Source organism: Gossypium arboreum, chromosome 13 (genome assembly GCF_025698485.1).
Source record: "Gossypium arboreum isolate Shixiya-1 chromosome 13, ASM2569848v2, whole genome shotgun sequence".
Taxonomy (NCBI): Eukaryota; Viridiplantae; Streptophyta; class Magnoliopsida; order Malvales; family Malvaceae; genus Gossypium; species Gossypium arboreum.
The window spans coordinates 101,091,865-101,104,392 of NC_069082.1; the positions used below are offsets into that span (position 1 = coordinate 101,091,865).

General features: G+C 32.5%; 2 long non-coding RNA genes across 2 annotated transcripts; one reads left to right on the plus strand and one right to left on the minus strand.

The window, feature by feature from the left end:
- Nucleotides 1-1,530: 1,530 nt before the first annotated feature.
- LOC128286944 (uncharacterized) lies at nt 1,531-3,740 on the plus strand. Its single transcript, XR_008277634.1, has 2 exons — nt 1,531-1,681; nt 3,532-3,740. It is a non-coding gene; the product is annotated as an uncharacterized LOC128286944 (long non-coding RNA).
- Nucleotides 3,741-8,370: 4,630 nt separating this feature from the next.
- LOC128286599 (uncharacterized) lies at nt 8,371-9,541 on the minus strand. Its single transcript, XR_008277211.1, has 3 exons — nt 9,460-9,541; nt 9,266-9,346; nt 8,371-8,736 (listed from the first exon to the last, which is right to left on the minus strand). It is a non-coding gene; the product is annotated as an uncharacterized LOC128286599 (long non-coding RNA).
- Between the last annotated feature and the right edge of the window lie 2,987 nt (nt 9,542-12,528).

Genomic DNA, 12,528 nt, shown 5'->3' on the forward strand with positions numbered 1-12,528 from the left:
TGATGAGAATAATCGAGTGTTGTATACCGACTAATATTTTGATTTAAATTGAAGTCCCAGTAGGACAACTTATTAGAATAATTGAAGGTAATTCATGCTTGAAGCAAGACTTGTAAATGAAAATAATAAATCTAGATGGTCAAATAGTGGAGAAGAGACCTAAGATATAACTAATTATTCAAACTCCAAAAGAGATTTAAGTACCTGAATATGAAAATGATGAAAATAAAGAAATCTCAATATATTAGGTCAATACGAGAAAATATGGAACCATAAAAACAAAAGTTGTCGACAATGGTTTTGCATGAAATAGTATTATTGAAATAATTGAAAAAAATGAGAATCTTGAATAGTGTCGAGAAATATATGCATGGAATAGATTAATCAAAATAAAAAGACACAAATCAAGTAGAATCAAATTAGTGAAATTTTTGGACTTATAGTCCAAATATCTAAAGGTATGAAGACAACGAGGGTATAAATGAAGTAGTTTTGTGAAAACAAAATAAGAAAATGAAATTTTTCGGTAAATCCTGACATTGGTTATGAAAAGATTCTTTTGTGGTGGATCCAATAACCTTTAGATATCTTATTAATTTTCTAGTTTATGAAAGATTTGACATGTGTCTTATGATTGTTGTTACAACATTTACATGAATCACTATACAATGGAAGTTTATATCAAAATCCTCGAAAGATTTAGAATGTTGGAAGCATAAAGAAGTTTCCATGAATTATTCACTATATTTGTGTAAATATTTATTGGTTTGATTTGAACATATATATTATTATTGAAGGATCATGATCAAAAGCTTTTATGATTATTGTTGGAACTCCTAAAAAGATCAAAATATTTTTCCTTAAAATTTTTCCACACTCATGACTTTCAAAAGAATGGCGATATAAATGTTTAACAAATTTATTCGAGTGATCATTTGAAAAGTTAGTATTCAAGATTGAATATGTAGAATATGAGATATCATGTGATGTTATCATGAGGGGGAGTAAATATGCACTGTACTCTTTTTCCCTTAATTGAGGTTTTGTCCCACTAGGTTTTCCTGGTAAAGTTTTTAATGAGGCTGTAACGCCCCAATTTTCGAGAATCCTGTGAATGTTGACATAGGTTTAATTATGTTAGTGGGCCTCTAGAAAGCCCAAACTTAAGATAGAACCCGACAATTTTAGTTAATTTTTGTTCCATAACAAAAAGGGGGTGAAATTATGAAATAGAACCTATGTGAAAATGTTTGAAAATGCTATAGGCTAAATTGAAGTGGCCAAATAAATAGGAGTGCAAAATAGGAGGATTTGCATGACAAACCTCCCATTTTACATGAAGTGGCCAGCCATCATGTTGTTGTAGACAAAATGTACACTTGATATCCATAATTTATGGTACAAATTGATACAAATTAATAATAGGTTAGGTAAATGTTCCATGATAATGGGTTAGGTAAATGTTTCATGATAATGGGTTAGGTAAATGTTTCATGATAAGAATTTTATGTCTTTTGTATTAAAGAATTAAATGGATGAAATATGAAGTTTTATTAAAAGAAAAAGGGGTGAAAAGAACAAAGTTTTGTCCATCTTTGTTCATCATAGCTGAAAGTTAGAGAAGAGAAAGGAGAGGAGAAAGCTCTTGAGTATTCGGTCATTAGGAGGAGGAAAATTGAAGGTAAGTTCTTGGTACCTTGCTTCTATTTTGAGGTTCATGAGTTCTTCTTGATTCTACCTTAACTCTTAAAGCATATTTTGGTTTTTAGTTGTGTTGTGAGCATTTAGTCATGAATTAAAATGAAGGAAATGGTTGTTGTTTCATGTTCTTTTGATAAAAAAAATGGAAGATAGGTGAAGTTGAGCCAAACAAATGAGCATGCATGTGCCTTAGATGTTAAAGGGAAAAAATCAACTAACATGTTGTGCTTTAAAATGATGAAATGGAGATTATTCTTAAGTAAAATCATAGATATGTGATGATTGATTGGTGATATACATGTTTAAATAACATGCATGCAAGGTATGTGTGAAAGAGTGATTTGGTAATAAATCTGCTTGGGACAGCAACAGTAATGTGACTTTGGAAAATCACCATAAATTGTGGGAGATGAATTAGAAGCTGAATAAATTATGTAATTAAATCTTATTGAGTCTAGTTTCTAATGAAATAAACAAGAACATATTTTGAATTCTGTACAATGAGAAATTTGATTCGTAATGAAGAGTGGTCAGATTAGTCAAACAGTGAAACATGGGAAACTTTTAGAAAAATCTGGTATTGATTGGCTAAACCAAAAATTCTGAAAATTTTATGGATAGAAGATATATGAGTCTATTTTCAGGGAAAATTAATGGAACTTGATTTGGAGTTTCGTAGCTCCAGTTATAAATAATTTAGTGACTGTTGCTCAGGAAGACAGCTTGCAGTGAAATTATGATTATGTGGTAAACATTGACAAAAATTTGTTAATCAGTTGCTTATTGATTTCTTATAAGCTTACTATGATCTGTAGGTGTGGTTGGCTGAATATTGTAAGGGGTTAATATGTAGTTTGTATTTGAATAGTTAGATTAACGTGTTAGTAATCCAATTGTAGGCGGTTCGTGTGTGGATCTCGTCAGTATATAAATCGCAAGCAGTGTGTGTAACTAACACCCTCTTTCTTAGTCTAGATCGGCAAAAGTCGAAAAGCCAAAATGCCGAAAACCAGTATTTTGTAGATTTACGAGTGTGCGAATGCTCGTGAGGTAAATCGATTAATGTTTTTGGTAAGCTGCAAAATTTGGACTGCAAAGTGCATGATTTCTGTGCCCTCGATATTTTTGGGCTTAATGGGCCAAAATTGGAATGATGGGCCAACGGGCCCAATTCAGTAAGAACCCTCGGTACGTGATTCTGTTAGTACGTGAAAAGTAGGAATATGCATGAAAAACCCTAAAATAGATAAATTACTGAAATACCTTTAAAAGTAGAAAATTTACAATTTTACCCCTAGTAGATAAATTACCGAAATACCCCTAGGGTTAAATTGACCTAAATGCATGTTTGACTGTTGTTATTTACTGCATGCCATGTTGTTATTATCTGATGCATGGGATTGGGATATTGACGAGGAAGTCTTGAAAGTGGCTTGTCTATATATTTGGAGGCTTTGCTTCAATTCTTTGATAATCGAAAAGCAAGGCAAGCAAGCTGTGGAGTGTGTTTTGGGTGGATTGAGCTATTCCCCACATGGAGTGTATGGCTGGTACGGTGGAGTGTAGTGGTTGGTGGGTTGAGTAGTCTCCCAAATGGGCTTGCATATGTTTATTGATGTTGCATGTATTTTGAAATGGGCCTATGGGCCATATCATTATCTGAATAAGGGCTAAGGCCCGGTTTATTATAATCTGAAAAGGGCTCGATCCAAGACCACTGTTACCTGAATGGGCTTAGGCCCAATAGGCTTGAGCTAACTTAGGCTTTGAATGGGTTTTCCTTACACACTGAGTTTCCCCAAACTCACCCTTTTATTATCATCCACGTAGGAAATCCCCAACCATAGTGGGCTTGGAGCTGTGAGGGAATTCGGAGTGGCCACCCGTTCTGAAAGTTTGATTTTCTTCTGGTGAACTGGACATCCTTTTATTTACGTTTGAAGTTTTTGGGCTTTTAAATGTAATAAGGCCACTTAATTATTTTTGATGGTTTTAATATGTATTACTAAGATAGGTAATACTTATTTTAACTGTTGAAATTGGAAAGCTTTAGGGCGCGTTTTCAAAAACAACAGTTGATTTCAAAATAACACGACTACAAGCAAAGCTTCCGCAATGAAAGTATTTTCCAAAATTAATCACTTTTCCTAAAAATGACTTAATCAAATCGGTTTCCTAGAAATATCTATGACGTTAAGGTGTGGTAATGACGGTATGCATGTCTAGGATTGGATCCGAAGGAAGCTTGGTACTTAAGCAGTCCGATGACTCACCACCTCTTTTCCAGTTTCCTACCTGGTGCACAGCTTCCATTCACCTTAACCCTTAATGAATTAATCTTTTGAACATCAAGTACGATTTTCTGGACATAGAATGAAATTTTTTTTTTACGTTTTTGATGTGGCATGCCGGATCCGGCCATAACTTCTGGGCCGGGTTTGGGGTGTTACAGAGGCAATATGTTATGCGTATCATAGATAAGTGTACTCTTTTTCCTTCACTAAGATTTTTTCCCACATGTTTTTTTTTTAATCTTAGTAAGGTTTTAACGAGGCACATTATCTTCCAATGGACATCTTAGAAGAAGTGTTATAAATATTTTATCATTAGGTGGATGTCCATCAAGATCAAGATAAGTTTGATGTACTTTAGGAATCTAATATTCATTAGAAGTAGAGTTTTATTTCATTTATACTTCTTATGTCTATAAATATAATATGGGGAAATCACTATTTCTAATTGAAAATTGATATTTCTAATTCAAAAGAAAAAAGAGCTCTATCATATATAATGAACTACTACTCCAGGTTCTCATAAAAGAGAATCATTTCTTTCAATATTTTCGTTAATAACCCTAGTGATTGTATCTAGTATACGTATTCTGAGAGGAAATAAAATATTCAATTGATTTTTCATCGAATAACTATTCATCTACTTTCATGGAAATAGAGGCAAGAAAGCTCTATGGAAAAACCATGGTTCAATTTGATCTTGTCTAAGGGAGAATTGGAATAAAATGTGGCTAAGTAAATCAATAGATAGCCGCCTTGGTCTTGTTGAAAATACTATTGTAAACGAAGACCCAACTAGAAATGATACGGATAAAAAATTCATAATTGTAGTGGCAACTCTAGTTATTACAGTAAGGTTGATCATTTAGTTGATGTCAAAGACATTTAGAATTTCATTTCTGATGACACCTTTTTAATTAGAGATAGTAATTAGGACCATTATTCCATATATTTTGATAATGAAAATCACATTTTTGAGCTTAACAATGGTCATTCTTTTCTAAGTGAACTAGAAAGTTTTTTTTATAGTAGACTTTGAAGAAACATTGTAAACTCTATTGATCAATAAAATTTAGACTTGTCTTTCTTGTTTCATAATAAAATATAAATTGTTTCCAATTTAAGAGTGATTTTAAATATAAAGCAAATATTTATATTCATTCCCCAAATTAAATGAAGTATTATATATTAATTTAAGATGTGGCTCGATAATTATATTAATATTGTATTGGATGAAGTGTCACGTAATAAAAGTGTCCATTGGTGCCACATATGATTGTTTCCTAATATACTTACGTACCTTACTGTAACACTCCAAACCCGGCCTAGACGTTATGATGGAATCCAAAGATGTCATAAAGAAGGGTTTGAAAATAGAGTCGTTACGATAAATCATTCCAGTTTTATGCTCATACTCATTTATGTCTTTTGTCGAAAACATTATTTGGTTGATTTGTTTGCCAAAACGTAACTTACAGCGGAAGACATAGTAAATGTGATTTTCTTAAAATTCCATTCGTAAATTTGGAAAACCTTTGTTTTAGTAAATATCATATTTTTATATAACCATCGCAAATAAAGTTTTAAACGAGAAATCCAAATCCCAAAAATTAAACCAAAAATCTTAAGAGTCCAATTAATACAAAACTCTCAAAAATAATCCTTAAATAAATAAAACCTTTATTTAAAGTCAGTTTATAGACTAGTGGTCACTGTGAGACTCAGCTGCATCGATCCGCCTAAGTTTGTGGATTACCTAAACAAAACAGAAAAAAAAAGTGAGTTGACGTAAACTCAATGTGTAATCTAACAGAAATAGACATGCTACACATACAGAAATCACATTCAGAAATCACATACACAGTCAGATTTAGATTCGGACTTAGGTCCTTTACAGATTTAGATAACAGAAACAAATATGCGAACAAATGTATAGAATCCTACCCACATCCTTTACACACCAACTCCAATCATCCCTTCACACCATGTGGGGTTAAAAACATCCACCCAACCCTACATACCATATCGTGCCATTACGACACATGTCAAATAATGTGCAGTCAAGCTGCCAGAATATAGGCGATGGTCGCCATACAGAACACTTCCTCCACATATACAAATCTCGCCCCAATCAAATATGTATATTCAGAATTATCATGCTTACATGCTCATATACAGATATCAAATAAAAATAATCAGAATAATCAGATATGCATAACAGTGTCATACTCAGATTAGAATATCAGATCTCACAGTGTTAGGGTTTGGTTAGCCTTTACCGACCCTACGGTAGACCCACAGTTGATCGGAATGACTCGTACGATCCTAGGGAAAGTTTCAGAATTACGGGCCCACATACCTATCTGGGCCCACACGCCTTGACCCAAAACCCACATGCTCGTGTGGCATGCTCGTGTGGGCTTACACACCTACACTCACAGCACTACACGATCGTGTCTTGCACACGGCCATGCCTTCATCACACATGGTCATATCTTGCACACGACCAACCACATGGCTAGACACACACCCGTGTGGCGTCGATAGTGTGGTTTTTCAGCTTTTGCCGAAGCTTGATTTTTTATGTTTTTGGTACACACCTGATATAGTTTTGATGTGAAACCACTCTTGAGCCCTCCGAAACCTAAAAATAGAGTACCCCACAGCTTTTAGCAACCAATTTACAAGTCTAATACGATTTAACCAAATTCAAAAAACTAACTTACCGTTAACGAAAACGATCCAAACCTCGAATCAAGCTGTTGAAGTGAGATTTTTCACCTTATAACCTTCTCTTGATCACAAAATCCATCAATTAACACCATAATCTAACATCTCTAAATCCAACCCAGATGTTAAAGGGGATGTAAAATTACTTACCCATCGAATAAAGAACTAGGAACTGCAATAACAATGATTGAACGCAGGATTCACAAACCGAATCAAAGGAAATGAAAGAAAGTTTACCGAAAAGAGAAAAATGTCAGAAGATGGAAGAGGGAAAAATATTTGACATAAGAACTTTTGGGGATTTTTGGAAGTGAGAGGAAAGATAAAAAAATAAAAATCGAAAATATGCCAACATATCCCTAAATTTTCTTTTTCTCTTCCCACTAACCTAGCCAAACAAAAATAAACATCCATGCTCACGCCAAGACTCGAACATGAGACCCCCAGTACACTAATTCCTTACCATTCAAACCGACAAGCTCGTTCTAATATAAATTAACAAAATTTTTTAAATAATCCCACTGAACAAGGGTAAGGCTCAGATCTAAAATAACAAAATTTTTAAATATGAGACTTGAACTCCAGACCTCATATACACACCCAAAACACTTAACCACTAAAGCAAACAAATTTTGTATCAAGTATTTACAGAAACAGAAATAAATTATTCAGGGCATTACACTTACTTTATATAATATGTATGTATATACATGTATATATATATGATGCAGAAAAACTTTAAAAATGTAAAAAAATTGAATTAAAATTATAGATATTTAATTTATAAGGGATTTCTACCCTGAACAAAGTATACATTATTGCTTGTGCTTAGAACTTTTTAAACTTTACTCACCTTAGAAGTTTCCTTCATTATTTGAGCAAGTGCTCAAGTATTCTAATTTTATTGTCCGCACATCTTGACCATTTTTTGGAGCTTATTACTCATGTGATTGTCTTTGATTCTTTTTCTTGCTCTTTGTTGGTCTCTTGCTCATTGTTCTATGTTGGATTGATGTTCTCACTCAACATCCTTATGTACTGAGATGCATGCGCTCTACATTTCAACTTCATAAATTTATTTTTCGTGGATACAAATGATTTTGGTTCTAATTTCACTACAGCAAAACTGACTTTTAGCGGCGTTTTTTTAGGCCTTTAGCAGCGCTTTTAAGTGCCGCTAAAACTATTTGTGGCGTTTTTACAAGCGCCGCAAAAAACGTCGCTATTGCTAACGCCGCTAAAGGTCATGACTTTTAGCAACGCTTTTACCACAAACGCCGCTAAAGGTTATGACTTTTAGCGGCTCTTTTACCACAAACGTCGCTAAAGGTCATGACTTTTAGTGGCGCTTTTCCTGTAAATGCCGCTAAAGACCATGACCTTTAGCGGCGCTTTTTCTAAAAACGCCGCTAAAGATCATGGTCTTTAGCGACACTTTTTCTAAAAACGCTGCTATATAACAGACCTTTAGCGATGCTTTTTTGACAAACGCCGCTAAAAAATATAAACTTTAAAAAATATATTTTAATTAAATAATATTTATTTTCTATGATAAATATTATATTATGTTTTATTTTTGAAATTTGAACTTTAAACTATACACAATTTTTAAAAAATCATTTATATGTAACTCAACAGAAATTATGTTCAAAGATTCGTTGTGTCACTAAACAAAGAAAAATGATTTACACAAATAAATAAAAGACAAGAGAAAATGAAGGTTTTAATTAGCAAACTATTTTATAAGCAATAAGAAAGAATAGTACAGGAAATTCTTAGTATCCTACTTGAAGAAAGCATCGAAAAATATAAAGAGGATGAGAATGAGTACAAGGAAGCATCTTTAAGTTGAACGATTCTTGATGTCAGGTTCCTTGCCTGTCTCAAGGAGAAAACACTTGCACACAACAAGGACATAATGTCCCTTTCTCCATTTGACTTAATCACCTACATTCTCTCATACCCTTTCTGCCAATAGCAATTGTTCAAGTTCTTCTCTTCTTCTCTCCATTTCCTGCATATAAATGTCCATGAGATTATGGTATTTGATGAGAAAATTAGTTCACAGCTGTGATACTTTCACAATATTGGCCTGAAATACCCTACAAATCAATACCACATTGCAAAATCTCCAATATTCTTATCATGTTAAGGTGTTTATTGATAAATTTCTTAAGAGAAATGTTAACCAATGCCGTGTAATTAAGCATCACTTTTTTCTTGAATTCAGTTAAAGTAAGCAATGTATTAAATGTTAGAGAATATCCTTAAAATGAACTGTTCAAGACTCCTGAAAGGTTGTGGGTTCAATATCTTAACAACAATCACTTGTAACGCACGACAAGAATGGATTCTTACAGTATATCTGTCAACTTAAGAACACTTGATTATAATGTGGTAGGAGAGGTTTGAATATAAAAAAAAAGAAGCATTCAGAGTATGACTAGACCTCCAATTGATCAAACAAAAGAATACATAAATAAGAAATCATCAAGGCAAGATGTAGACCAAAAGGCCAGCTTTGAACAACTCTCATAGCTTACCTCCAGATCTTGAACTGCTTGTTCCCTTGTAATTTCCTTTTGCTGGCGAGAACATTTGAGAAAGCCAATGCATAGGATTCCCTGACAAATTTATTATCAGTACAATCAAGGAGTAAACAAGTAGCAAAGAAATGAAACAAATTAAAACATTATATCAATTATTCAACGGTATTTTTAGGAAGGATGTTCAAAACCAGAATCCACAATAGATCGAAGCAGCTCCGGTTTCAGTAGAAAGTCTCTGAATCCCGAACTGTGAATTCCAACATACCCCCTACACCACATAAAAAAGAAATGAAACAAATTAAAATAAATTGCTTTACACTAAAACTAGCAGATTATATTAGAACATTGTTTTCCTTAAAAATATTTACAATAAGTTAAAAGAAATATTTTAAAATTTGATTATGTATATAATTATATGTATTTGCTTTAATTATATGTCTTGAAATAAAGTTTGTATGCATAAATAACTCCCCATACACAAACTATTTCAATCAGCATAAATCAGATAATTTGTGGCTTCAACATGCTGACTTTACCATAATTTTGTCTAAAATTTACAATCTTTAACATGGCACATCACTAAATTTAAATAGATGATTTCACAATCATTATATCTACATTTGGACCTTACTAAACCTAGAAATTATCCATGTCAAAACACATTTAATGTGTCCAAGAATCAGACAGTATAATGCAGCCATTAATCAAAACGAACTCTATTCAATCTATTTGAATTTGAACAACATAAAACATACTAGACTCTTCTACAAATACTGGAAAACTTGTCCTTACCAGGCTACTTAAACGGCATAAACAAGGTAAAATCATGAGATTTAATCCGGCTTTTACTCATTAATTTTTTTCAAAGTCGAACCGCATCTTTCATGTCCCAAAAATCATAAAATTCAACATGCAGTATCATAAAATCAGTTTGAGCTCCAACCTTTAAATTTTCAAAAGAATATCACATCAAAAATTGGATAGAAATAATATTGACTATTTCAGCCCAAAACTCTCTTTCCCTTTTGTCTTTTACAGTTCATTTTTTTTTCATGAAATAGTTTTTGATGTCACGAATTTACAAACTAAAGTTTAAACGACTTTTTTCACTGATATCCAATATTGACTGTTAAATTGACTTAAATTTAAAGTATGTTCTTTTACCTATCAATGAATATTGATTTACTATACCAATCATTGAATTATTACTTGAAGCTTAATGGCGAACTTTAAAAAAAAACTTAACAATCTAGTAACTTAAATAAAAATTTTGTATAGTTCAAATGATAAAATTATATATGTTTTAATTTAGTGGTTAAAATAAAACTCAGTGTTGTATTTATAGCAAAAATTTATGATTATATTATACCAAATTTATATGGAGATTTTGTGACAAATAAATAGTGGATACTCTTGATAACATTAACATGTAGTTTGGCAAACACCGAGGATATTGTTGTTAATACATTTTTCAAAAAAATAGATATTTCTTAGTGCCGACTTTTAGATGCTTATATTTTGAAATATTAATAAAATTATAATTTAATTTTCAATATTCTTTAATAATTATATACTAGAATTTTACTGTTAAAATAATCATAAAACTTGAATTTAAACGTATATTAAATCTGATTGTAGATAGCAATAGAAATCATGTAACATTAAATCTGATTAATGCGTTAGATATTGTTCATCATTTTCATATAATAAACTGCAAATTTTGAAGTGCCAATAAATAAGTTCAGATGAAAGCATAAAAACTTACAAATACCCTTCCATTCAAAGGAACCTTTCAAAAGGAAAGGCAACCAAAATAGAAGGTAAGATGGTTATGAGAAAAGGGAAATTTAATAATCAACTAAATCAATTGTCCAGAGAAAAAAAAATCTTGAGGTAGTTCAAAATCAGAGTATAATTTCAGGTCAAGTAATTATTAAAAAAATAATCAAATGAGTATATAAAATTACATACCTTCACGTTTGTGTGCTTCCTCTTATTCTCTCCTCTTCAAACCTCACATAGAATATTTTCTTCCTCTTGATATCCCTTTCCTGCTTCCAGGCCTGAATAATTTTCTAACATGCGTGCCAACCTATTCTTCTCTTTCAAGTCCCCATCATGATGCTGCCTACTCAACTCAACTTCCAGCTACAACATAGAAAAACAGAATTACGAATGATTATATCAAAAAGGTTGACAATGGCAAAAATACAAAACAAAACAGAACCTCTCATAAAGAAAGACTGCGACATATAAACGCTGCTCTTCCCTTCAAGATATGGAAATGCAAATGAAGATAGAACATCTGTTGAGGCAGACTTAAGATAACAAATCAAAGTCTTTGATATGTTTATAAAACATGAAAGGTCATATGTTACAAGACCTGGAAAGAGAAGCACTCAAAACAAAGTACTTCTTTCAACTGCAAAACAAGGAATTAAAATTTTACCTGTTGTTCACGTTCATGAAGCACCTTCTCTTCTAGCAGTCGTCGTTGAAAAGTGGCTTCAATCAAAGGTGCTGCTTCCTCTCTCTTAGCTCTTTCCATATGGTTCATTGTTTTTGCAACCTTTTGTAGTCTCTTCTCCTGTTCCTGCCTCTCCTTTAGCTGCTCACTCATCGCCTGCTCAAGCAAGGTTTGCTTTGTTAATTTCTGCTGGACACATGCATAGTCAGAACTTAAATAAAAAATAAAAATAAAGAACAACTTATAGGAGTCGGAAACTTAATGAAAATAAATGGTTGTTCACCCCATCTAAAATTGGCTTCCTTTTCCCTCTTTTCAAATGCTTTTCAGTTTCCTGTAGAAACACCTATGCTTCTTTAAACTCCTGCTCCTCTATTTCCTTATAGATTCTTTCAGCTCGCTGTTGCTCAAATACAGTAGCAAGCCTCTTTTTCAAGTGCCTATAAAATTCCTACCAAGCATGACAATCTAGAAAGAACTATTGATATGAACTCATGAGAGCAAGTTTTGATTAGGCTAGGGTTCAAGAGTCTTCACATTTATCTATTTTAACTATAACATTTAAGCTTTTATAGTTTAACTCAGGGACAATACCATTTCAAGTATTTATCATCACACTTTTTCAAACTCAACATCTTTATTAAAAGGCAGACTCAACATACCAAACAGTTTAACCTCAAATTTGCATTGGTTCAGATGTCTTTACTCACATCTTTATTGACAGGTTTTATGGAGACTAATTGTTCTGCTTCAAAGGACAAATAGAAAGTACTCAATTTATCACGTAGAC